The following is a 26,984-nucleotide window of genomic DNA, read 5'->3' on the forward strand; positions in this document are numbered from 1 at the left end:
TGTGTATGTCTTTTGGTTTACATATTTATACATTTCTGTTGTGTATATACCTAGAAGTGAAATTGCTGAGAAGAAGGTGCATGTATGATAATGATTGCAGCATTGACTCTGAATTCTTTAGAAATGTGTCGTTTAATTTTAAAAATTTAGAATTTTTTAGTTTAAGCTTTTTTTTAAATTTACTTCTAGTCTGATTGGACATATTCCCTTTACAATTTGACAAATTTCAAATATGAATCTTGACTTTTGCCCAGCATGTATGTTGAATTCCTTATTTGTTTCTTGTGTTCATACTTTATGTATTCAAAATTATACATTGTCCACTATTACATATGTATCAAAAGGTTGCATTTTAAAATTGTGTTTAAAATCTTTTATTGTATTTATTTTTCCTCTTTTTACATTATATAATAAAGATCTTCTTTTAAATATATTTGAGAAAACTTTTTTATTTATTATTATTGTTATTTTATTTATTTTTTAAAATAAAGATCTTTAAAAACATCCTACTATGATTAAAAACTTGTATTTTGGACTTTTTTGTTTACTTTCACTTTTTTTATTTGGGGATTTATGAATAGGTGTTACCCATTAATAATCTGTATTGTTTTGAAACAACCTATTTATTATTAGAAAAATTCTATCTTTATTTTTAGTGGTGCTTCTGGTCCATTGTATCTGATAATAGCATATGTAAGTCTTTTTTATAGTCACTGTTGAAATAGATAATTTTTCTGGCTTTTTATAATCTTCTTGTACACTTCTATTTAAACATGCCCTCTAAGTAACATATAGAGTTATTTTGTAAAATCCAGTCTGGCTTGTGTGTAAGTGATTTAGCCTGTTTACATTTTCTGTGACTACTGACATCTTTACATATATTCACACAAAATCTTAGATAGCAATATTATAATATAGGCAAACTTAGAAACAAGCATAAATATCCACAAACTAATAAAGAGATAAGTAAAATGTGCTATATTTATATCATAGATTATTATTCAGTTCTGCAAAGCTACAACTGGGATGAAACTAAAAACCATTATGCTATATGAAAGAAGCCAGTTTCATTGTATGGTCCTATTATGCTGAAATGTCTAAAAGGACTAATTTATAGAGACAGAAAGTTGATTAATGGTTACTTGTGCAAGGGGGAGGAGAGTGACTTCTAAGGCATATGACATGTCTTTTTGGGAGGGTGAAAATATCCTAAATTTATATTATGGTAATAGATCCATAGGTCTGTAAACATACTACATATGGTTATGTACATAATATCCATAAATCTGTTTAAATGATTAGAAGAAAATAAGTTTTTGAGTGTAAAGAGATATATAATTTCAGACATGTTAGGTTTGAATTGAAAGATGCTATGGTGTATCTTCTAGTTCATGATTATTCCTTCTATGTATTCTATCATATTTTTTTAAGGAAATGTCTTTGCAATTATCTATAAAACTTTATTTTACTGGAGAAGAAAACCGTTGCACTAGTTGGCTACCCATTTAAAAATGGAGCTGAAATTCAACTCTGAAATAAATGAGTGGTGGAAAATAAAAGTAGACTTAAGATGTCTTAAATCATGTTAATAATCTCAAAATTAGCCTCTTAAAATGGAATGAAGCTCACATGCATCCTTGACAGGAGAACTTTTTATAAATATTATTAAAAAATGAGATACTTACGAAGGGTCATTAATGACTGTCTTCAATGCATTGAGCAAATCTGCACTAGACATTGTGTTGAAGTCCAATCTGACAGCTGCTCCCTTGGCCTTCATGTGGGCGATGTTATCAGGTTGATCCGCAAACAAAGGGAGGCCCACCATTGGGATCCCGTGGTAAATGGCCTCATAGATGCCGTTGGTTCCACCATGAGTTATAAAGGCTTTGGTTTTTGGATGACCTAGAATTATGAATTATAAATCTTGGAATAAAATGAGTGTTTGGAAATAAAGGCGTATTTAGTAAAAGATTAGTATGCACTTCAGATTGTATTAAAATGTCTTTCAGAATTCAAGGGAAGAGGCCCCTACATCTTCTGGAGAGAGAATGAAGGCTTACTTAGAAGATGGGTGTATTTCTGATGACTTGAAAATGAATACAAATTGCCAGTGAACAAGCTGGAAGAGAATAATCTGGATAAAAATGTAAAAAGAGCATAAATAAAAGTGGTGAGGCATGTTAGAACATGTTCTCTAAATACAATGGTGAAGTCACTGAGTCTGATATGTAGGGTGTCAAGGCGGCACGTGAAGTGATGGTGGTGGCACAGGGTCAGAGGAAGAAATGCTACACAGCATAAAGACATATGTTACTACTTAAGAAAGAGATTTTGACTTTTTTCCACAAGCAAATGGAGAGTCACTGGTATCAAAAGATGGGCTAATGTTTTTCAAGGGCACTTTTACACCTTTAAGTGGGTTAAAGGTTTGGTGTAAGGAGAAAGTTAGGAGACAGGGTGATAACCCAGAAGTTGTTGAGGCATTCTGTGTGAGAGGAAATTGCACATGAAATAAATTTTCTTTGTGGCCATAAGGAATGTGACTGTGTAAAATAAGATGCCAATTGTTATGTCTTATTCGTTTCCACTTAGGACTGTGAAAAACATATAAGAAAGTTAATTTTTTATTTCTGAGGCTTTCAATAAGAAATGTTCAAAACACTTCTTTCCTAGTGAACTGTTCATCACTCTGGATGAGCTGATGCTGATTTCAGTGTTTTCCAGAGTCTTACCAAGAAGGTCATTCTGGGGGGATCCATTTATACAGGCGAGTATTTGGTCCTAATGTGTCTGGTTTTTTGCCTTCATATCTCCATATAACCTGTAGGGTAAAGAAAATCAACTTTCCTTGAGTCAAATTTCAAAATTATGACATGGTAAATCTTAAACAGATTCAGAGACATCAAGTTCAACCCCTCCATCTTACAGATAAGCAAAAGAGGACAAGACATGTTAGATAATGGGAACCAATGAATCACTGACATAAGAGGAGTAGATACTCCTATTACATGTACTTATTTGTATATTCAGTCAGGTATGAGTGCAATCATGATTTAGCAGTTAGATAAATAAGATTATCAATGACTCATTCAAGCATATAACAAGTTTTGGGTAGTCACAATTGTAGTGCAAAACCCAGCAACTTACTAATAATTTACACACTTATATTGTTTCAACTATTTATTATATCAACTTTCATCTTCCAGATTTAATATTAACCTGTTCAATTCTCTCTGTATGATAGTGAAGTAGTTTAGTTATATTCACTAGTTCCATATTCAATTGTATTTGACTATTACATAATTTGAATTATAAAATAAATGCTGTCAGCTATTTGTGAAAATTAGATCATTCTGATGTTAAACAATTTACTATCAATAATAATAATTTCTGCTTTAGGGGTAAATTTAGCTTCTTTAAGATGTCTAATTATGAATCACTATTCCCTTTATGAAAAATTTCAAGTGACAATTTTTACATGTATTTTGTGTTATCAATCTAGCTAGGATTAGAAATTCTCTTAAAATATATGAGCTTTTGAAAGCCCATTGGCACTTCATAAATAATAGTATAGCTGTTGAAAAGATCAAATAGGATTATAAGGATAAATTTTATTCAACTGACGATTTACACCTCACAATGTGCTGCGATGCACAGCTTTGTCTAACGTGGTTAATTCATGGTAAATGGCCAAGCAACTTTTAAGTCCAGCACCTAAATCAGGTTTAGATTTTCAAGTTTCTAGGAAAGTCTCATAAGGCAGATTCTAGTTTATAAGTAGTTAACATCTATTCCTTATGTGAGTGTTAAAGTAACCTGTTTTCCAGCGACTTAGCATAAGTGATAGGGGGAAATCCCCATCAGTTAGAAATCTAAAAGTAGCTTACAAATACTCAGAGAGTTCAAGTGTATTTTATGTATTAGGTAATTTACTAACATATTTTATGGAGTTCCAAACTAGGCTTGGTTTTGGTTGACTCTTTTTGTACAAGTATATTCCCTTGTTCTTCATGCAGGAGAGGTTATTATTCTGATGGGTTGTTTTTGGGCCACAGTTTACTAAACACAGGGCTTCCTTGAGGGCTGGACTGACCTCCACCCGATCTTTTATGTCTCCTGCTTTAGAATTTATCATGGACCACCCACCTAGGAGGTTTCTCTCTTGTTTTTTTACAGGCCTGTGTTTCTGTTGCTCTAAATCAATGAGGTTGGCTTCAGAACCTTGCTGAGCCACGGACATCCTTTCTCTGAATATCACCTTGAAGAACACTTTGAATAGCTCAGTTACAAAATTCAGAGAAAGTAAGGGAAGCCTAGATTACCTGGCAAGACTAAACTGCATGATGCCTTTCAGACTGTTATCATCCCTAGTTTATGTTACTGTTAAGATGTAACTGCTCTCTGAGAACATCTGTAGTGTACACAGTTCCCTAGGATTCTTGCAAGAAAAAGGAGCAATGGACAGGGTAGAATTTGGTGATATATGGACCTGTCTACAGTGCTGTTATAATGCCAGCCTTTACCTTGTACCTCTGAAATACACTTCTCTGTGGTCACCACGTTAATGCCAACGTTATTGGCAAACAAAACACCCTCTGCATCACTTTAGCACCTGCCATGGGCACTTTATTTTTAAATTGCTATCTGAGATAAATTGGAGCTATTATTGGAGTTGACCTTTCACATAGGAATTTCTGCAATCAGACACTTTACAGAGGTTAACATATTCATTATTTTTCCACTCTAAGGTACTTTGTCTAACCTTTTGAGGAATCTGGGCCAAGGCTGATGCAATTGTATTGGTATTTTCTTCAGTCAAGTTAGTGACCATCGACCCCAGGCTAAACACCACAATACCATCTTCTCCAGAGCTCTGGACAAACTGTTCCATTTCCTGTGAAGGAAGAAATTTTCCCATCACAAAAGAGCAACAGCAGAGTGAACACTAGGTGAAAGCATTGCTGCAAATAACTAAGGAGAGGAAATTACTTATTGTAAGTAGTTGCTAGTGTAGTGCCTGTGTTTTAAGACTGTGATAAAATACACATAATACAAAGCAAACATCTTATTTATTTATTACTATGTGTTCAGTGGAGTAGCATTTGTATTCTTGTTGTTGTTCAACCCAGATCTGGAACTTTTTCATCTTGCATATGGGAACTGTCTTTCTTATACTATAATTCTCCATTTTCTTCCCATCTCACCCATCCCTGGCAAATGCTATTCTGCTTCCTGTTTCTGTGAAGTTGAGTAGTCTAGATACGTTATATAAGTGGAATACAGGATTTGTCTTCTGTGAGTGGCCTATTTCCCTCAGAAAAATGTCCTTAAGATTCAGATATGTTCCAGCATTTGTTAGAATCTCCTCCAACTTTAAGGGTTAGTAATATTCCTCTACAGATAACTCTGATCCACCAGAAAGATGAACAAGTGGGTCTTAGGGCAAATTCATCCTGAAATATCTCCGAAGGCAAAAATCACAAAACTGACACTTCCATTCTTTGGGCAGATGATGAGAATCCAGGGTTCTTCTGAAAAGCTAATGATGCTGGGAAAACAGAAGGCAGCAGGAAAGAAGAAGATGAAATGTGAGATCCATGACTCCATAAATGAAGCCATAGGCATGAGGCTACAGGAGCTGTGAGGGCTGCTCAGGCTAGGATTTTGTGGACATCACTCATTCATAAGGTCTTCAGGAGTAGGAGCTGACTCAAGGGCACACAACACACAATACTCCTGTCTGTGTAAATACCATATTTTGTTTATTGATTTATCCATCAATGGACCCTTATGTTGTTTTCACCTTTTGGTTCTTGTGAATAGTGTTGTTATGAACTTGGGTGTGGAAATATCAGGATTCTTTTGTCATCATTTTGGATATACATCCAAACCAAGTGGTTATTGTTTTTAATTTTTTGAGGCACCTCCATTTTTTTTTTCAACCAGTGGCTGTTTTTAACAAACCTAATCCCTTAGTTTCTTTGGAGGACACAGTTGATGAGTTTGAATTTTTTTGTTTCATGTATTTGTACACATGTGTGTGTGTGTGACACTGGCTGGGCCACAAGAGCCCACCCTTAGCCATGACTGCTGAAGCCCCAGACTGGAGTCTCTGAAAGCAGTTCACTCTGAATGTCCCAGCTTGATCTGAGCTGCCTACCCTGCAAGGAACTGAGCCCAGCAGGAGGGGTCAAGTGGTATTCATAAAAACAGATCTACTTAGTCTTCCATTGTGCGTGGTGCTGGCACAGGAGAGGGGACAAGATGCATGTCTTGCCCTAGCTCTGCAGTGGTGCTTGCAGAGATCCAGGTGGAGCTGCACTTTGAAGTTCCCAGCTCTAAGCTGCACCCTCTGAAGTCTTCTGTTCACAGAACAAAACCCAGTCAAATGGGGCCAGGGAGACTTGGAGGAACAGATCAAGGCAGCACTGTGCTGGGGTGGTGGCACTCCTCTGGATGGGACTGAGCTGGATGCCTCTCTCTAGCTCTGCAGCTGAATACTCAGAGACCATTAAAGGAATTTTTGAGTGCATTGTGCCACACCTCCCAGTTCTGAGCTGTGCCCTCTTCCCTGCCGTGGAACTGTGCTAGGCAGGATGGGCCCCATGGGTTTGGGGGGTACAGATAAAGGCAGCCCTTCACTGGTGTGGGCACAGGCCCATGGGAGGGGAGGAGCTGCTCCTTTTCCCTTAGTTCCACAACCATGCTGCCAGAGACCCTGACAAGTGCATGTTCTGTTGAGAGTGGAGCCTGTTTAACCTGAGGGCAGGGGGTAAGGTTCATTGGCCTTCTAAGAATTTACCAAACTCTTAGAAGAGTACACCTCATGTCCCCCTGGGTGCAGCCAACAATTCTTTCTGCTTGACTCCAGTGTGTCAGGATGGTATTGTTAGTATTTTAAGGACCAGGTTAGTGCTTACCCCTTGCCCCAGTTTGTGCTGTAAGAACAGGGGAGCCTGACCCTTTACTATGACTCCTGAGGGCGATGCAGGATGTTGACTGAGTACCTGGACCTCAGTAGTGGACCCTCTGGATCTTTCTCTGGAGGCTCGCCACCCAGATCTTCTCTTTATGGCTTGCATATGCCCTAGTTTGGCTAACACTACTAGAGCCTTGGGTGAGTACCAAAGAGTGAGCTCCTGTGTGTTGACCCTTTAGGAGAACACCTGGGATGCTAACAGATACCGTTCTCTTTCCAGCAGACAGAGTAGATAGAGTCCCTGCTGGTTGTCACTGCCTGATACTATGCAGGCTTGTCTTCCTGACTCTGGTTCCCAGGTTGGGGGGTCCCAACATGGGATTGAGACCCCCCCACACACTCCCTAGGGGAGACTTTTGCAGCCACCAATCAGTCTTTCCAGCTTCTCAGCTTCCTCACCTGTGTGAAGGGGCCAGCCCTCTCTGCCTCTCTGTCCTGATTACAAGTCCCTGTGTAAGCTTCTCCTAGAAATCCTTGGATATAATACTCCTGCTCAGCTGTCTTTCAGGGGGTCTGTTACAATTGATTGCTCTTTGATTTAGCTGTAAATCCTGTTTCACACAAGGCAGAAGTGTGTGCATCTTCTCTAGTTCTGCAGCCTACTTGGATCTCCACACTATGTATTTTTATTAGAGAATTTATTCCATTTACATGGAATGTAATAGGTGATAGGTGTACTTTTGCCATTTTGGTAATTGTTTCTTAGTAGCCTTTGTAGTTCTTGTTTCTTTCTTCCTTTATTGATTTGTCCCTTTTGGTTTGCTGGTTTGGTTCAATTTTTGTTTTTGTTTTTGTAGGGGGTTCTTTTTCTTTTCTTTGGTGGGGCATGTTTTATAGATACATGGTTTGTTGTTACCATGGGGTTCATATATATTGATCTATACCTATAGCATTCTATTGTAACCCACATGCATTTTTGTAGTATTCCAAACATGACAGAAGAGCAATATTTTACTGCCCCCTCTGTGTTTTGTTTCGACATCATATTTTACATCCTTTTATTATTGTGTATTCCCTCTACACTTATTGTTATTTTGCTACTATTGGGTTTGAACCTTTATACTAGCTTTTCAAAAAATTATTTTATTTTATATTTAAACAAATGTTGACATTCAATATTATTTTACATTAGTTTCAGGTGTGCAGTTTTGTGGTTACATAATTATATAGTTTGCAATGTGTTCCTCCACTATTTCTAGTATAATCTACCACTGTACATAGTTATTATAATTTTATTGACTATATTTCCCATGGTTAATATTTATTACTAATTTATTTATTTATTTTTACTTAGGTGTCTAATTCTTTTGTTGTTGTTATTGTTGTTCAATTACAGTTGTCCTTGTTTTTCTCCAATACTAACTTTTTAAGTGGCTGTTCTGTTGTATTATATGCTTGGCTTTACCAGTGAGATTTCATTCTTATTCTTGGTTATGGACTTTTTATTTCTCTTTAAAGAAAGCCTTTTAATATTTCTTATAAAGCTGGTTTATTGGTGATGAACATTAATTTCTATTTGTCTGCAAAATTTTTAAATTTTCTTTGATGCTCCAGACAAGCCTGTCTGGCAGAGTATTCTAGGTTGTAGGTCCTATTCTTTTAGTACCTGAAATACATTTTGCTACAACTTTCTGGCATATAACTTTTCTACTTAGAAATCAGCTGATAGTTTTATGATGTTTCCCTTATATGTAAGTAACTGTTTTTCTCTTGCTACCTTCAAGATCCTCTCTTTATCATTAGCTTCTGTCATTTTAATTATAACATAACTTAGTGAGGATATTTTTATGTTCATCTTATTTTGAACTCTGAACTTCCTGGACCTGGACATCTGTTTCCTTCTCCAGGTTAAGAAAGCTTTTAGCCATTTTTTTTCAAATAGTTTTTCTGCCCCTTTCTCTCTTTCTTGTCTTTCTGGACTCCTCTAATGTGAATGGTTGTATTTTCGAAGTTGGTCCAGAGGTCTCTTAAACTATTCTTGTTTTTTTTTTAATTCTTGTTTTTGCTCTCCTGATTTTCACATTTCTGTCTTTCATGTGGCTACCATATTCTTCGTTATTGTTTAATCTGTTGATTCCTCTTGCATATATTTTTTTCATTTTAGTTATTGTATTCTTCAGTTCAGATGGTTGTATTTTGTATTTTGTAACTGTTTGTAAATGTTCTCACTGTGATCTTCTATTCTTCTGTCATGTTTGAATACTTTATCAGACAAATTACTTATCTGTGTTTCTTTAGAGGTTTTTCTCCTGACTTTTTTATTCTTTCACTGGAACTGTATTTCTGTGTTTCCTCATTTGTTTTATTTTCTGTGTTTATTTTTAAGGGTTAGATAAAGAGCTACCTGTCCTGATGGAGTGGCTTTTGAAATGGTTGCTTAAGGCACACAGGCTAGCCACAGTGAAGGCATGCATAGGCTGAGTTTCCCAGAGTGCACAACCTGGGGGCACCCTGCTAGGCTGGCTGGCTGGGATAGGAGCCACCTGGGGCATGTGGCTGCAGCAGTGATATGGCAGTTTGGCTGTCTGAGCTTAGAGTTGGTGTGGGCTGAGCAGGCTACAGCACACTATGGTGGCCTTGCACATGAACTACAGTATTTGAATTAAATTTCTGCCCATGTTATGTGTGGAAAGGGAATGTAAACAATGGCACTTGTTGGCTCCTCCAAACCCAAAGAGTTTCCACAGAATCCAAAGAGTTCTCACAATTTGTCAACCTACTCTGTGCAATCTCCTTGCTTTTGTTGTGCTGAAGCTGCTCCATCAACCCTCAGTTATTTTTCAGGAGAATTTACTTTACATGTAGGTGTATATTCAGCGTGTTCATGCATGAATGTGAGTTCATGGTCTTTTTATGGTGACATTTTGGACCTCTCTCCCTAAATCACTCTATACACTTAGAGAATCACTATAATTCATGAGTCTGCTATTATTATCTGAAATTTCCATGAAATAGCTGTAAGATTCCTGAATTGTACTTGTATTGGTAGTTATCGGAGTGACTATTTTTCTGGCTTATTTACAAATGACACCTTTTGTTCTGAAATCATATTCAAAATGGATGATTTAGTAGAATGTGTTACATGTAACTAGCTATGAGGGGCCCTCATCATCACCTCACTGGGCCCCCCAGGGATTGCCTGCCCCATGGTGGGAGAGGTACAGCTGGGCTTTCTGCAGCAGAGATCTGATCACCTTCTTGAGTAGCTCAGTTCAATGTATATGAAGTTCCTGGTAAAGTCATGTTCACCCAAAGTTGTTTCAGAATTACTGTGTTCCCCAATCTTTATCAGTTTTCAAATTTTATTACCTTCTGTACTAGAGAAATTTCTAATTGTTCAATGTACTTACTACACCCTCACTCCAAATACGTAAAAAGTGAAAAGTTTAAAGGATATCTGATCAAAATGTCATACTAATTTCTTCAGCCCCTCTGATCATTTGTTTTAAGTTGTTGTCTCTCTCTGGAAAATAACCCCACCCTTCTAACATGAAAAGTTTAATTTTTCATTCTAATCATTATTTCATGCTTTTGTTTTAAAAATTAGTGTACAATTGACATAGAACATTCTGTAAGTTTAACATTCACAGTATGTTGAGTTGATTCATTTACATATGATAGTATGATTACCACCTTAGCATTAGTAAACACATCCGTTTGGCCACATAGTTATCTTTTAGTGTGTGTGGTGAGAACACTTAGTCTCTAGACTAAGAATATATCTAGTTTCTAGACACTTTCAAGTATATAATAGAGCACTGTTGGCTATAATCACTACATCTCCCGAACTTAATCATCTTTGAGTTGCAAGTTTGTACCCTTTGATCAACTTGTTCTTCACCTCCCATGTCCTTTTCACCACTCCATGGCAATCATCATTCTACTCTGTGTTCCTATGAGTTTGCCTTTTTAGATTCCACATGTAAGTGCATGACACATTATTTGTCTTTTTCATTGTGACTTATATCACTTAGCATATTGCCTTCATGGTCATCTGTGTTGTCCCAGATGGCAGGATTCTACTTTTTCTCAAGGGCTGGATAATATTCTGTTTTGTGTGTTATGTCTCAGTGTGTAGTTCACATCTCTTTACCCATTCATTTGTTGACAGACATTTAAGTTGTTTCCTTTTATTGGCTATGGTGAATAATGGTGCAACAAACATGGGTTCACAAATCTATTTTAATATCCTGTTTTTCTTACTTTTGGACTATAACCAGAAATGGGATTTCTGGATCATATGGCAGAACTTTTTTAATTTCTCAAAAATATCCACACAGTTTTCCATGGTGGTTGCAGTGATTTTACATTTCTACTGACAGTACACAGGGTTCTGTTTTCTTCTAGATCACTGAGTTTTCTCACACAGCTAGTTTGAATTTGTTTTGGGTAAATCATTTATTTGGTAAATTGGGTAAATTGACAATAATGTCAAATTGGGTAAATTTGACAATTTGGGTAAATTGTCAAACTTGATTATCTATTTTTTTTTATTGTTTTTTCATGTCCTTTAAAGTTTCACATTGCTGGTTTTTGCGTTTGAATTAGTAGTCACCTACTTTCCTCTTTACTGCTTTCAAGGTAGAAATACCTCTAGTCTATACTGACATAGATAAAGCTTTTTCAGACCTTGTATGAATATGCCAGCTCCCTGCTTCTGGGTCCCTCTTGTGGGTGAGTTCTTAAATCTGGATGTCCTTCCTCCACCCTATATAGCACCAGTCCAAATGCTGATAGGCTCACTATTTTCCTGAAGGTGGTGCTACAGCTCCAGTTTGTGGTGTCTCTTGTGAGCAAACCCTTGCCTGCATTCTGCTCTTGATCTGAAGCCTTTTCGCAAATCCTGTTCTTCCTGCTGAGCTTTGCAGTTTGTACATGAAGCTGAGTGTAGAGGGCAGGAAGTATGTGTTTGGAATGCAGTTCACTTTTGGTGCCCACAGCCTAGTTGGGAGATCTGTAAGAGAGGTTTTCTTCCTAGTTTGTGGTCAGGCTTCCTGATGGAGGAGGGAGTGCAGTCAAGAGGAACTGTCTCTTTAAGGCCCTCTGAGAATCTTATGTGCTGTTCTGATCTGTTCCCTATCACCTTTACTGAGCTCTTGATTTAATATTCTGGGTGCTGTGTGAGAGAAATGAGCCCTTTGGAAATGAGCATACCAGGAAAAGCTCACCCTCCACTGACTCACTTGTCCTATCCCCTGTTGGAGAAATCATGAGCTCTCTCTTAGCTTTAAATGGTGTTGTCTTGGAGGAGGAGTGATGCTGGAAAAGTCAAGCTTCTCTCTACCTCATACCAAAGCATTTAAATGTATGTGTTTTGTACTCCAATAGTGTGTTGGAACTTCTCCTCTGGAAATCTGGACTTCTCCATCAGCTCCCTAAGCCATAGGTGACTGCTCAAGTCAGGATTTGTACATGCTCCTGGACTGCAGCCACAAGGGGCTAGAACAATTGACGATACCCTGTAAGCATCACAGCCAGTACTGATGTCTCTCTGCCTATTACCTGATGTACAGGTAGGTGAGATTCTTTCCAGGTCCCTTGGCATGTAATGCTGGATCCCACCTTCCACAGAGACATTTTGTTCATGGATAAATAACACCTATTTGTTCTTGAAGGGGACAGAAAAAGGGATCTATTATGCACACTTATGCCTGATTGCTGTCATCACTCTTGATGTAGTGTGATCCATTCTCATGGGATATTCTCTAACATTATAGTAGCATTGTGTTCTTTCTTTATTATAATACTTTTCACACAATTTTTATTACTGGCTTATATGTTTTCAAGTGGAATATCTTTTGTGTGAGAGCAAAAATTGTGTCTGCTCCTCTATATACTCATCACTTATCCTTGCACTATGCTAGTGACATTAAAATTATTCTTTGAGTTATGACTTATACTTTCTTATGTACTGAATTAAGGAGGCCTCAATTTAACTGAATTGATTTCCAAAGTCTCCCAAGTATAACTCTTTATTCTGTAATGATAATGACATTCAGACTCTTGTAATAATATAGAAATATATGAGTTTCTAATTGTCATGTTATTCTCCTTATATTCCCATATCTTTCTCAGTGTGATGAGACATTCTAAATGAAGAACACAGAATCATTACTACTAAAAATGCAAAGTAAACAAAGTAAAGCAAACACGGATAGGATTACCTTAGACAGAGGTTTGGCAGGCTTGCAGTGGAGTCCTCCAACAAATTCAAAATGTGGCAAGACTGGGCGAGGAAATTCAAAATCCCAATAGGTTCGAATGAGCCACATTTCAGCTTTCCCCATCAACTCAGATAATGTTGTGGGTCTTCCTGAAAGGAAAAAGTCAAACAGAAAATCGATCATATGAGAATATTGTAATGTGAATATAACATTTAGTCTTCTGAAAAAGCTTGGAATAGTGTAGCCAAAGATCTTTAAACTGTTGGTAGTTTTATAAGCTGACATAACTATATAACATACATACTTTATATTATGGTGTTTATATATATGAACTATACTTATGATAAAGTGTAATAGTTTTTCTCCTCTAACATCACATCAGTACACTCACAATCATAGAAAATGATTAAACTTAAGCAACTATAGAGTTAAACACATATTTGTTTTCTCTGTAAAGCTGCAACTGTACCAGATGCAAATGTAAACAATGATTTCAACTCCTCAATCAATTAATTCTACCATAGCCATGGAAACACTTTTCCCTAGATTATTTTGTGTGGTTTCTACAATTTAGCAAGCAATTTACCTGCACTATAGCTGTATTTGATTTATTTTAGGAGCTTAATAATTCTTATACATTAATGAAAATATTTATAAATAACTGCTGGAATAATTGGAATATTTTCATAAAGTATAATAATAGATGTCTTCAATCTTAATTTTGGCTCATTTTGTCTTTAAAGGAAGAGTTTTCACAAAGTATGTGGGTTGGCCCATAGGATTGTTTGTTTCTTTTTTCCTTAAGATAGCTCTAGTAGTGCTTAGTTGTCTTTAACTTCATTTGTAACAATTATGTTGGATTATATTGTGACAGCTGTCATGTCAGTGTGCATTTAAAAAACTCAAAATTGGTGAATTCTTGTGTAGCCCTTTTTATATTAAAGATGGAAGACAATAGCAACATTTTCGGCGTATCATGCGTTGTTATTTCAAGAGAGGTAAAAATGCAACTGAAAGACAAAAAAATTGTGCAGTATATGGAGAAGGTGCTGTGACGATCAAATGTGTCAAAAGTGGTTTGAAAAATTTTATGCTGGAGATTTCTTCCTGGACAATGCTCCAAAGTAAGGTATACCATTTCAAGTTGATAGCAACCAAAGCAAAACATTAATTGAGAACAATTAACATTATAGCATGTGGGAGATAGATGACATACTCAAAATATCAAAGTGAAGCATTTAAAATCATTTGCACCAGCTTGGTTGTGTTAATTGCTGTTGTGAGTGGGTTCCACAACATTTATGTGAAAAAAGCCTTCTTGACCATATTTCTGCATGTGATTCCCTACTTAAATGTAATGAAAGCATTCCAATTTTAAAACAAATTGTGATGGATGGTGAAGAGTGGATACTTTCCAATAATATGTAATGGAAGAGACCGTGGGCAACCAAAATGAACCACCCACCGCACCAAAGGCCAATCTTCATCCAAAGAAGGTGATGTTATGTATATGGTGAGATTGGAAGGGAATCCTCTATTGTGAGCTCCTTCCAGAAAAACCAAATGATTAATTCCAGCAAGTACTACTCCCTGTTAGATCAACTGAAAGCAGCACTTAATGAAAAGCATCCAGAATTACTCAACAGAGAACACAATATCTTCCATCAAGATAATGCAAGAACACACGTTTCTTTGATGACCAGGCAGAAACTTTACAGTTTGGCTGGGAAGTACTGATTCATCTGCCATATTCACCAGACATTGCACTTTCAGATTTCCATTTATTTAGGTCTTCACAAAATTCTACTAATGGAAAAAAATTCAGTTACTTGGAAGACTGCACAAGGTGAATAGAACAGTTCTTTGCTCAAAAAGATAAAAAGTATTGGGGAGATGGAATTATGAAGTTGCCTGAAAATGGCAGAAGGTAGTGGAACAAAATGGTGAATACATTATTAAGTAAAGTTATGGGTGAGGAAGAGGCATGATGGTGGAAGAATGAATGGAAACCATACTGACCAATCTGGAATTAAAACTCTATTGTGGAGAAATCACCCAGAACAAATAACTAAACAGTAGTGAGAGAGAAGCCTTATAACTTTGGACTGAGAGAAGAATTATCTTCAGCATTAACTGACTGATAAGGACTGTGATGGTGACTCAATAAGGCTGACTGGGTGCCCACAGGTGGCAGTGCTAGAGGGATAATGAAGCAACTGGTTGGATTCTCTGAGAAGTGCAGGGTCTAATCCCTAAGCTGTGATCTCCAGACTAGAGCACTAGAGAAAAAAAAGTATACAGGTAACAACCAGGAGTAAAAAGCAGCAAGGTTGCTATATGGCAGAGATGGATGGATGGAGATTCAAAAGACCCATTTAAAAAGCCAACACACAAACTTTCATTTGTAGCCACTTACCCAGGGCTCTGGCAAAGGTGACGGGCAGAGTGGGCTAGAGATGTCCGAGGAGATACTTGGGACAAAAGCTTTGGGGAGAGAACTGAGAAAGTATCTGCTGGGATCCCCATGCTGAGTCATTCCCTATACTGCAGCAGCCAATGTACTCAGAGAGACCACTCCCCTCTGAGCAGCAAGAGCATGTGGAGGAACATTAGCCCCAACACCAGGAGGAATTCTGCCCTTCCTTACGGGACATAAGCCTGACTGCTGAGTGTAGAATGACTAGATTAACAATTGAAGGACATAGAAAGGGACAGTAGATCCCTGGAAATCTCAAAGAGGCTATCTAAGGTCAGATGGGGTCAATATCTTATATCACCAGAGGTGGATCCAGAAAGGAAAAACAGTGGTAAATACTAGAGGTACGAAGCGGAAATCCACTGTGGTCTTCTCCATGATTAGTGATATTTTCTTTCCTGCATAGCTTTTTAACATTCATTTCTTATCCATCAAGTTTGTACATATTAAGTCACTAGATTTTATACTGCAGTTTATTTCTCTCCTTTCTTATAATAGTCTTAATCTCTGTACTCCCTTATCAACTGGGTCATTTGGTGTTGACAGTGGGATGTCTGCGGGGGTAGATATTTTAGGGGGTGTGGTTTTGTTCCCTGTGTTGCGGTTTTGTTTGGCAGTACCTGCACAACAGCATGCAACATATGGTGGGCACAATGACCCTTAGTCAACCAGGAAGAGGGAAGGACTCACCAAAGACTGACTCAACAACAATCAATACTGAATTACATCTCAAGAGCCAACATAAATGGCATAAAGCTCATCACAAGAGCGTCAAGTTCAGGATATCAAGGAGACTGCACCATTGAATCTTGGTGGTCTCCCACTGTAGAAGTTCACCCAAACCACTCAGAGAGTCAAAACAGGTTATTTTAAGAAGCAGAGGCAAACGAAAAAAATTTCACAAATAATGGGAAAACAAAAAATACCCAAATGAAGGAAAGGAAGAATCCTCAGGAAGAGTGCTTAATGAAATAGAGGTAATGAAACTATCAGATATTGAGTTCAAAACAATGGTTATAAGGAAGCTCAATGAGCTCATTGAGAATTATCAAAACCTACAGGGAAGCTACATTTAACTTACTGAAAATCACACCATCATGGAAAAGGACATAGAAACAGTCAACAGGAGCCAAGAGGAAATGAAGAATACAATTTTTGAATTGAAGAACAGAGTAGAAAGAATCAAAATCAGGCTAGATGAAGCAGAGGATTGAATCAACAAGCTAGAGGACAAGGTAGAAAATAACTCCCGGAAAGAGCAAGAAAAGGAAAAGACTCAAAAAGGGGGTTCAAGAAAATTTAGGACAACATGAAATATAATCATATTGATATAAAAAGGATACCTGAAACAAAAGAAGAGGAGCAAGGGATGGAAAACCTGTTGAAAAGTAATGATGGAAAACTTCCTTAATTTGATGAGAGAAAAGTAACACAAATCCCAGAAGTAAAGAGGGTCTCAATCAAAAGGAACCCAAAGAGGCCCACTCTAAGACACATGATAATCAAAATGGCAAAATTCAAATACAAAGAGAAAATCTTAAAGTCAGCAGGAGAGGAAGAGGATGTAACATACAAGGGGGCCCTTATCAGGCTAGCAGCTGCCTTCTCAATGGTAATGCTCCAAGCCAGAAGGAATGGCAAGAAATATTCCAAGTAATGAAAAGCTAGGCCTGCAACAAAGACTACTCAACCCAGCAAGGCTCTGAATTAAAATGGAAGGCCAAATAAGGAGCTTCCTGGACAAAAGAAACCTCAAAGAATATACCCCCTCCAAACCAGCTCTTTAAGAGGTGCTAATGGAACTGCTTTAAGAAAAGGAATAGGAATAAAAAGAGTGAGGGAGAGGAACACAGGTACAAAGAGAGTAAAATAACAATGAATAAGTAGCTACCGATAATACCTTTAAATGTAAATAGATTAAATGCTCCAATCAAAAGACATAGGGTAGCTGAATGGACAAAAAATCATGACCCACACACATGCTGCCTACAGCAGACCCTCTTCAGAACAAAAGTCCTACACAGACTAAAAGTGAAGGGTTGGAATAAAATATTCCAAGGAAATGGACAAGAAAAAAGTTGGGGTAGCAATACTTATATCAGACAAAACAGACTTCAAAGCAAGGACCAAAAAAAAAAAAAAAAGAGAAGGACACTTCATAATACCCAAGGGAAGAATCCATGATGAAGACAAACATTATAAACATAAAGGCACCCATCATAGGAGCACCCAAAGGTATCAGGAAAATCTTGGAGATCTTCAAGAAAGATGTACATAGCAACACATATATATTACGGGATTTTAACACTCCACTGTCAACAAATGATAGATCTTTTCAAATGCCCATGAAACATTTTCAAAGATAGACTGAATTAAGACACAAAATATGCCCTAACAAATTCAAGAATATTGAAATCATTTCAAGTGTTTTCTCAGGCAACAAGGGACTGAAACTAGAAACCAACCTCAAAGAAAAAAAAAACCCAAACATTCAAATTCATGGACATTGAATAGCACACTGTTAAACAATGAATGGGTGAATAATGAGATCAAGGAAGAAACCAGAAGGTTTCTGGAGAGAGATGAAAATGATCTCACTACAGTCTAAAACTTAGGGGACACAGCAAAGGCAGTTCTGAGAAGAAAGTTCATAGCGATACAAGCCTGCCTAAAAGAGATAGAAACATTTCCAATAAACAACCTAACCCTACACCTACAAGAACTGGAGAAACAACAGACAAAGTCAGGAATGAGTAGAAGCAAGGAAATAACCAAGATCAGAGCAGACTTGAATGATATAGATTCTAAAGGAGCATTTCTAAGGATCAATAAATCCTGGAGCTTGTTCTTTGAAAAGATAAATAAAATTGAGAAGCCTTTAAGCAGACTCATCAAGAATGAAAGAAAGAGAACCCAGATAAACAAAATCAGAAGTGAAAGAGGAGAGAGTACAAGCAAAAACTCAGAGATACAAAGAATTATAAGAAATTAATATGAAGAACTATATACCAAGAAATTGGAAAACCTGGGTAAAATGGACAAATTTCTAGAAAAATAGTCTTCCAAAACTGAATGAAGAAGAAGCAGAAAGCTTTGAACAGACTGATAACAGCTGGCAAAACAGAAGCAGTAATTGAAACATTGCTGGCACACAAAAGCCCTGGACAGGATGGTTTCATGAGAGAATTTTACAAAATATTTAAGAAAGTGCTTACCCCCATCCTTCACAGACTATTACAAAAAATCCAAAAAGAGCAAAGGGTCCCAAACTGTTTTTATGAAGCCAGCATCATCCTAATCTCAAAAACAGATACAGACACAACAAAGAAGGAAAACTACAGACCAATATCACTGGTGAACATAGATGCTAGAATCCTCAACAAATTATTGGCAAACCACATCCAGCAATAAATTAAAAAGATCATACACCATGATCAAGTGGGATTCATCCCAGGGATGCAAGGATGTGCAATAGCCACAAATCAATAAAAATAATATACCACATAAACAAAGGGAAAGACAAAAATCACATGATCATATCAATAAATGCAGAAAAAAGCATTTGATAAGGTACAGCACTCATTTACATTAAGAACAATCAGCAAAGTGGGAATAGAAGGAGCATTCCTCAACATAATGAAGGCCATATATGACAGACTTACAGCCAACATCATACTCATTGGGCAAAAATGAAAAATTTTCCCACTAAGATCAGGAATGAGACAAAGATGTCTGCTTTCACCACTCCTATTTAACATTGTATTGAGTGTCCTAGCATTCAAAACAGTGATCAGAAAAGAAAAAAAAAGTCATCCAAATTTGAAAGGAGGAAGCAAAACTGTCATTATTTGGAGATGAATTTAGGGTCTATCTAGAAAATCATGTAGACACCAGAAAAAACCTATTTGACCTAATAAGTGAATTTGGCAAAACAGCGGGATACAAGATCAATATTCAGAAATCAAAGGCATTTTTGTACACCAACAATGAAATATCAGAATCAGAAATCAGGAAAAAATTTCCATTTCCTATAGCATCCAGAAAAATAAAATACATCAGAATAAACCTAACCAAGGAGGTAAAAGACCTCTACTCAGAAAACCACACAACACTGATGAAAGAAGTTAGGAAAGACAGAAACAAATGGAAGTATATACCATGTTCATGGATTGGAAGAATTAACATCATCAAAATGTCAGTACAACCGAAAACAGTTCATATATTCAATGCAATCCCTATTAAACTACCAAACATATTTCACACATATAGAACAAACATTTCAGTAATTTATATGGAACCATAAATGACCCTGAATAGCTTCAGAAATTTGGAGAAAGAAAAACAAAATGGGAGGGATCAGAATGACTGACATCAAACTATATTGCATGGCCTCAAAAATCAGAACAGTCTAGTTCTGGCCTAAGAACTGACACATAGATCAATGGAATAGAATAGAGAGCTCAGAAAAAAAACAAAGTCTTTATGGTCAATTAATAGTCAACAAAGAGGTCAGAAACATAAAATGGAGTAAAAATAGCTTCTTCAACAAATGATGTTGGGAGATCTAGATCTCTACATGTGAAAAATTAAACTTGATCACCAAGTTAAACCATATACAAAAAAAAACAAACCCTCAAGATGGATAGAAGATTTAAACATAGCTCATGATACCATAAAAGTTCTAGAGGAGAATATAGGCAGGAAAATATTAGATATTCCATGCAACAATATTTTCACCAATATGTCCCTTAGGACAAGGGACATAAATGAAAAACAACAAGTGGGACTTCATCAAAACAAAAACCTTCTGTAGAGCTAAAGAAAACCTCAGCAAAATTAAAAAGGCACCAATTGTATGAAAAAAATACATTTGCAAATGGTACCTTGGACAAGGGTTTGATATCCAAAAGTATATAAAGAACTCACACGCCATTCCAGGAAGATAAACAACCCAATTAAAAATGAGCAAAGGACCTGAATAGCACTTCTCCAAGGAGGATATAAAGAGGGGCCAGAGACATATGAAAAGATGCTCAGCATCACTAGCCATCAGAGAGATGCAAATTAAAACCACAATGAGATACTACTTCACACAGGTGAAAATGGCCATCAGAAACAAATCAAGAAAGAACAAGTGTTGGAGAGGTTGTAGAGAAAAGGGAAACCTAATGCACTGTTGGTGGGATTGCAGACTGGTGCAGCCACTGTGGAAAACAGTATAGAATTTCCTCAGACAACTAAAAATGGAACTCCCTTTTGATACAGCAATTCCACTGCTGGGATTTTACCCTAAGGGTCCTGAAACACCAATTCAAAAGAACTTATGCACCCCAATGTTCATAGCAGCACAATTTATAATAGTCAAGTGCTGGAAGCAGCATAAGTGCCCATCAGTAAATGAGTGGATCAAAAACTATTGCACATTTACACAGTGGAATACTATGCAGCAGAAAGAAAGAAGGAGCTCCTACCCTTGAGACAGCATGGATGGAACTGGAGAATATTATGCTATGTGAAATAAGCTAGATGGTGAAAGACAAATACCATATGATCTCATCTGTAAGTGGAACCTAATCAACAAAAGAAAAAGCAAGGGAAATATAACCAGAGACACTGAAATAAAGAACAAACTGACAGTAACCAGACAGAGGTGGCAGGAGATAACAAGGATGGAAGAGGGAAGGGTCATCAAAAACATGTATAAAGGACACATGGAGAAAACCAAAGGGTGATAGAAACAGTGGGAGGTGAGGGTGGCTGGCATCAGGAGGAGTGGTGTTGGGAAAATGTAAACAATGGTACTTGAAGAACAACAAAAAAGAGAGAAAAATAAAGTTATTGGTGAAAAAGAAAAATGTGTATTTTATTTGTACTTTAATAATGAGTGACTGTTTATACCAACCCAATAGTTCACTGACTTACATCAAATTTCAACAAATTTTTAAATGTTTAAATGGATGAATTATAAGTCCTTAGTGAAAGGATGTGAAATCATTAGAAACCCTAAATTATATGTTTGTGTGTCTGAGATAGAGCCACTTCATCATGAAAGAATCCTTCAGGTAATATGGCAAAATAGTTCAGTTTTTAAATCAAACTGAAGTGTATAAGGGGAGGCAATTCTTCAATGATCCTATAATTTAAGCATTTCCATAATATTTGTGAGAATGAGAGATCGATTTAGAATTTTATTTCATCATTTTACTTATATAACACTTAATGTTTATGTAAACTCACCTTACAAGGCACTAAGAAATTTAGAATTTACACAAAACATGCCCCAACAAATTAAAAAATATTGAAGTCATTTCAAATGTTTTCTTGGACTACAAGGTGCTGAAACTAGAGACCAACCTCAAGGAAAAAACTCAAAAACACTCAAATTCATGGATATTGACCATCACGCTATTCAATAATGAATGGGTTAATGAGATTAAGGAAGAAACCAAAAAGTTCTGGAAACAAATGAAAATAAACTCACAACAATCCAAAGTTTATGGGTCACAGCAAAAGCAGTCCTGAGAAGGAAGTTCATAGTGATACAGGCCTACCTAAAAGAGATAGAAACATTTCCAATAAACAACCTAAACCTACATCTAAAAGAACTGAAGAAAGAACAACAAACAAACCCCAGAATGAGTAGAAGCAAGGAAATAACAAAGATCAGAGCAGACATGAATGACATAAAGGCTAAAAGAACAATTCTAAGGATCAATAAATCCTGGAGCTTGTTTTTTGAAAAGATAAACAAAATGGAGAACACTTTAAGCAGACTCATCAAGAATAAAAGAGAATCCAAATACACACAATCAGAAATGAAAGAGGAGAGATTATAACCAATAACTGAAAGATAAAAAGGATTGTAAGAAATTATTATGAAGAACTGTATGACAAGAACTTGGAAAACCTGGGTAAAATGGACAAATTTCCAGAAAAATATAATCTTTCAAAATGCAATGAAGAAGAAGCAGAAAGCCTTGAATAGAGTTATCACAACTGGGAAAATAGAAGCAGTAATCAAAAAACTCCAGGCACACAAAAGCCCTGGACAGGATGGTTTCATGAGAGAATTTAAAAATATATATATAAGGAAGAGCTTAACCCTGTCCTTCACAGACTATTCCAAAAAATCCAAGAAGAGCAACGGCTCCCAAAGTCTTTTTATGAATCCAGCATCATCCTAATCCAAAACCTGATAAAGTCAAAATGAAGAAAGAAATCTACAGGCCAACATTGCTGATGAACATAGATACTAAAATCCTCAACCAAATATTGGGAAACCACATCCAGCAATACATCCAGGTGGGAGTCATTCCAAGGATGTGAGGATTGTACAATATTTACAAATCAATAATCTTAATACATCACATGAACCAAAAGGATAGACAAAAATCACATGATCATATCAATAGATGCAGAAAAAGCATTTGATAATCACAGCACCCATTTATGATAAAAACCATCAGCAAAGTGAGAGGAGAGGGAGCATTCCTTAATATAATTAAGGCCTTATAACTAGAGAACTACAGCCAACATCCACCATACTCCATGGGCAAAAACTGAAAGCTTTCCCACTAAGATCAGGAACAAGACAAGGATGTCTGCTTTCACCATTTCTATTCAACAAGGTATTGGAAATCCTAGTCACACTGATCAGATAAGAAAAAGAAGGAAAGGGCATCTGAATTGGAAAAGAGGAAGTAAAACGGTCACTGTTTGCAGATGATATGATTGTGTACATAGAAAACCCTTTACACTCCACAAAAAAAACCCCCACTCAAGCTTATAAACAAATTTGGCAAAACAGCAGGGTTCCAAGTCAATATTCAGAAATCAAAGGCATTTTTCTACACCAATAATGAAAGATCAGAATTAGAAATCAGGGAAAAAAAAAACATTTCCTATAGCAATAAGAAAAAAATAAAATATTTAGGAATAATCCTTAATAAGGAGGTGAAAGATCTGTACTCAGAAAACTGCACAGCATTGAAGAAAGCTATTAAGGAAGACACAACTAAATGGAAGCATATACCATGTTCATGGATTGGAATAATCAATATCAGCAAATTGTCCATATTACCCAAAAGAATTTATAGATTCAATGCAATCCCTATTAGAATACCAATGACGTATTCACACATACAGAACAAACATTTCAGAAATTTATATGGAACCATAAATGACCCCAAATAGCTGCAACAATTTTGAGAAAGAACAAAGGGGGAGGGATCAGAATACTTGACATCAAACTATATGACATGGCCTCAGAAATCAAAACACTCTGGTACTGGCATAACAACAGACACATAGATCACTGGAACACAATAGAGAGGCCAGGAATAAAATGAAATCTCTATGGTCAATTAATAATCAAGAAAACGGTCAGAAATATAAAATGGAGTAAAAATAACCTGTTCAACAAACTATGCTGGGATATCTGGATAGGTACATGCAAAAAAAAAAAAAAAGAAAGAAAGACACTTGATCACCAAGTTAACCCACATACAAAAAAAAAAAAAAAACAAAACAAAACCCAAACTCAAGATGCAGAGAAGACTTAAAAACAAGTTGTGATACCATAAGAGTCCTAGAGGAGAATGTAGGCAGAAAAAATCTGACATTCCATGCAGCAATATTTTCACCGATAAGTCCCTTAGAACATAGGACATAATGAAAGAGTTAACAAATGGAACTTCATCAAAATAAAAAGATTCTGCATGGCTACAGAAAATACCAGCAAAAGGAAAAGGGAGCCAACCATATGGGAAAATATATTTGTAAATGATACCTTGAACAAGGGTTTGATCTCCAAAAATATATAAAGAACTCACACAACTCCACTCCAGGAAGACCAACAATCTAATTAAAAATGGGCAAAGGACTTGAACAGACACTTCTCTGAGAAGGGCATACAGAGGGTCCAGAGACATATGAAAAGATGCTAAGCATTACTAGCTATCAGAGAGATGCTAATTAAAGCCACAATGAGATACCATTTCACACTGGTCAAAATGACCATCATATCCAAATCAACAAACAACAAGTGCTGGCAGGGCTATGGAGAAAAGGGAACCCTAGTACACTGTTGGTGGAAATGCAGACTGGTGCAGCCACTGTGGAAAACAGTATCGAATTTCCTCAGACAACTAAAAATGGAACTGCCTTTTGACCCTGCAATTTCACTGCTGGGATTATACCCTAGGAATCTGAAACCTGAAACACCAATTCAAAAGAATTTGAAACACCAATTCAAAAGAACTTATGCACCCCAATGTTCATAGCAGCACAATTTATAACAGCCAAGTGCTAGAAGCAGCCTAGGTGCCAGTTCATAAATGAGTGGTTCAAAAAGCTGTTGAACATTTACACGATGGGATACTACACAGCAGATAGAAAGGAGATCCTACCCTTTGTGATAGCAAGGATGGTACTGGAGAGCATTATACTAAGTGAAATAAACCACATGGTGAAATGCAAATACTGTGTGATATCATCTGTAAGTGGAGCCTAAGCAGCAAAAAACCAAGCAAGCAATATACAACCAGACACATTGCAATAAAGAACAAAATGATAGTAACCAGAAAGAGGTTTGAGGAGATAATGGTGGGGGGGGGGGAAGAGAAAGGGGAAAGTTCGTCAAAAAACCTATATAAAGGACACATGGAGAAAACCAAAGGGTGGTAGGATTGAGGGTGGGAGGTGAGGATGGCTGGTGTTGGGAAGAGTCATGTTGTGAAAGTGTAAACAGTACTAGTAAATGGTACTTGAACAGCAATTAAAAAGAGAAAAAATAAAGTTATTGGTGAAAAAGAAAAATGTGTCTTTTATTTTATTTTAATAATGAATAAACATTTCTCCCATCCCAATAGTTTACTGACTTAAATGTCCATTTTTCAACATTTTTTAAGATGTTTAATTGGATGAATTCTAAGTTCTTAGTGAAGGGATGGGAAATCATTAGAAACCCCAAATTATATGTTCCTCTGCCTGAGATAGAGTCACTATATCATGAAAGAATCCTTCAGGTAATATGGCAAAATAGTTCAGTTGTAAATAAAACTAAAGTATATAAGAGGAGACAATTCTTCACTGATCTTATAATTTAAGCATTTCCATAATATTTGTGACAATGAGAGATCAATTTATAATTTTATTCCACCATTTCACTTATATGACACTTAATATTTAGGCAAACTCACCTTCCAAGGCATTGAGAAAGTTAGAATTTCATACTACCAAATAAAAACATAACTTACCTAGTACTTCGCTATAAAATTGATCCCAGTCCTCATGAAACATTTGAAACCAGAAATCAAAATAAAGCACATACAACATATTTTTTACCCTCTCGATGAATGTCATTTGATCACTTAATTCTGACAAGATAATAGGCACGTAGGATGGAGGGATTGGAAGTCCTCCACTCTGCTTTTCAACTATAAAGCCAGGAAAGAAGCGGAGACTGTACACAAGAGGTATGTTAAGTAGCTCAGCCAGCAGTTCACCACAGGGTCCCACAGCATCTGCAAGAACGACATCAAACTTTTCTTGCTGTAGTTTTGTCATAAGTTTCTTGTTCAAAACTACACCTTTACAGAGCTTTAGAATAGAATCACCGAATTCCAAAAGTATTTCTTCAATTAGTGAAAAATAAGTCCAAAATGTATCTTTAGGTATATATGTCCATTTAGAGATCAGCTGCACAAAAAGCTTCTCAAAGTCATCTTTTTTAAAAGATGTAGGATAAATCTCAAATTTAATAGCAGATGGTTTATTGGGATCAACAAGAATTGAAGCTGCATGTGTCAGAACAGTCACTTCATGACCTCTCTGGACAAGTTCATCCAGGATGGCCTTCATATTGATCCAATGGCTGTATTCAGTGGGCCACACCAGCACCTTTCCACAACTCCCAGGGCTGAACTGACAACTCAGCGGTAGCAGCAGAAGAACTGAAATCCATTTCATAGGCATCCTGCTGGAACACATGCTTGCTTCCAAACTGCTGATCCCTTTTGTCATTGCTCGTGTTTATCTAAGGAGCTGTTTATATTTTAACTTCCTAATCAACCTGGAAGTTAAAATATAATTTCTACACCTCAAAGTAAGTATAGCATCCTCATATACATATCAGAGCACTCACAGAGAAGTTGGAAAACCTAATGTAGATGATCTTGTTTTTAAACAAGTGGATTTAATATTTGTTCTATGATTATAAGTGCTGACAACAACCTTGTATGTGTAAGTCTGTCATTTTTACTTAAAGGCTCTTATCATAAGTAGAAAAGGAAAGGGCATAACCAGAAACATGGAAATACAAAAAAAGAAAAAAAAATCACAGGTATATTTAATAAATATGGCA

General features: G+C 36.6%; 1 pseudogene; it reads right to left on the reverse strand.

Moving 5' to 3' along the window:
* The window catches only part of LOC123815721, a 33,710-nt pseudogene extending 7,088 nt beyond the window's left edge, over positions 1–26,622 (reverse strand).
* Between the last annotated feature and the right edge of the window lie 362 nt (positions 26,623–26,984).

Source organism: Phyllostomus hastatus, unplaced genomic scaffold, assembly GCF_019186645.2.
Source record: "Phyllostomus hastatus isolate PE091 unplaced genomic scaffold, TTU_PhHast_1.1 phas_contig_196, whole genome shotgun sequence".
Taxonomy (NCBI): Eukaryota; Metazoa; Chordata; class Mammalia; order Chiroptera; family Phyllostomidae; genus Phyllostomus; species Phyllostomus hastatus.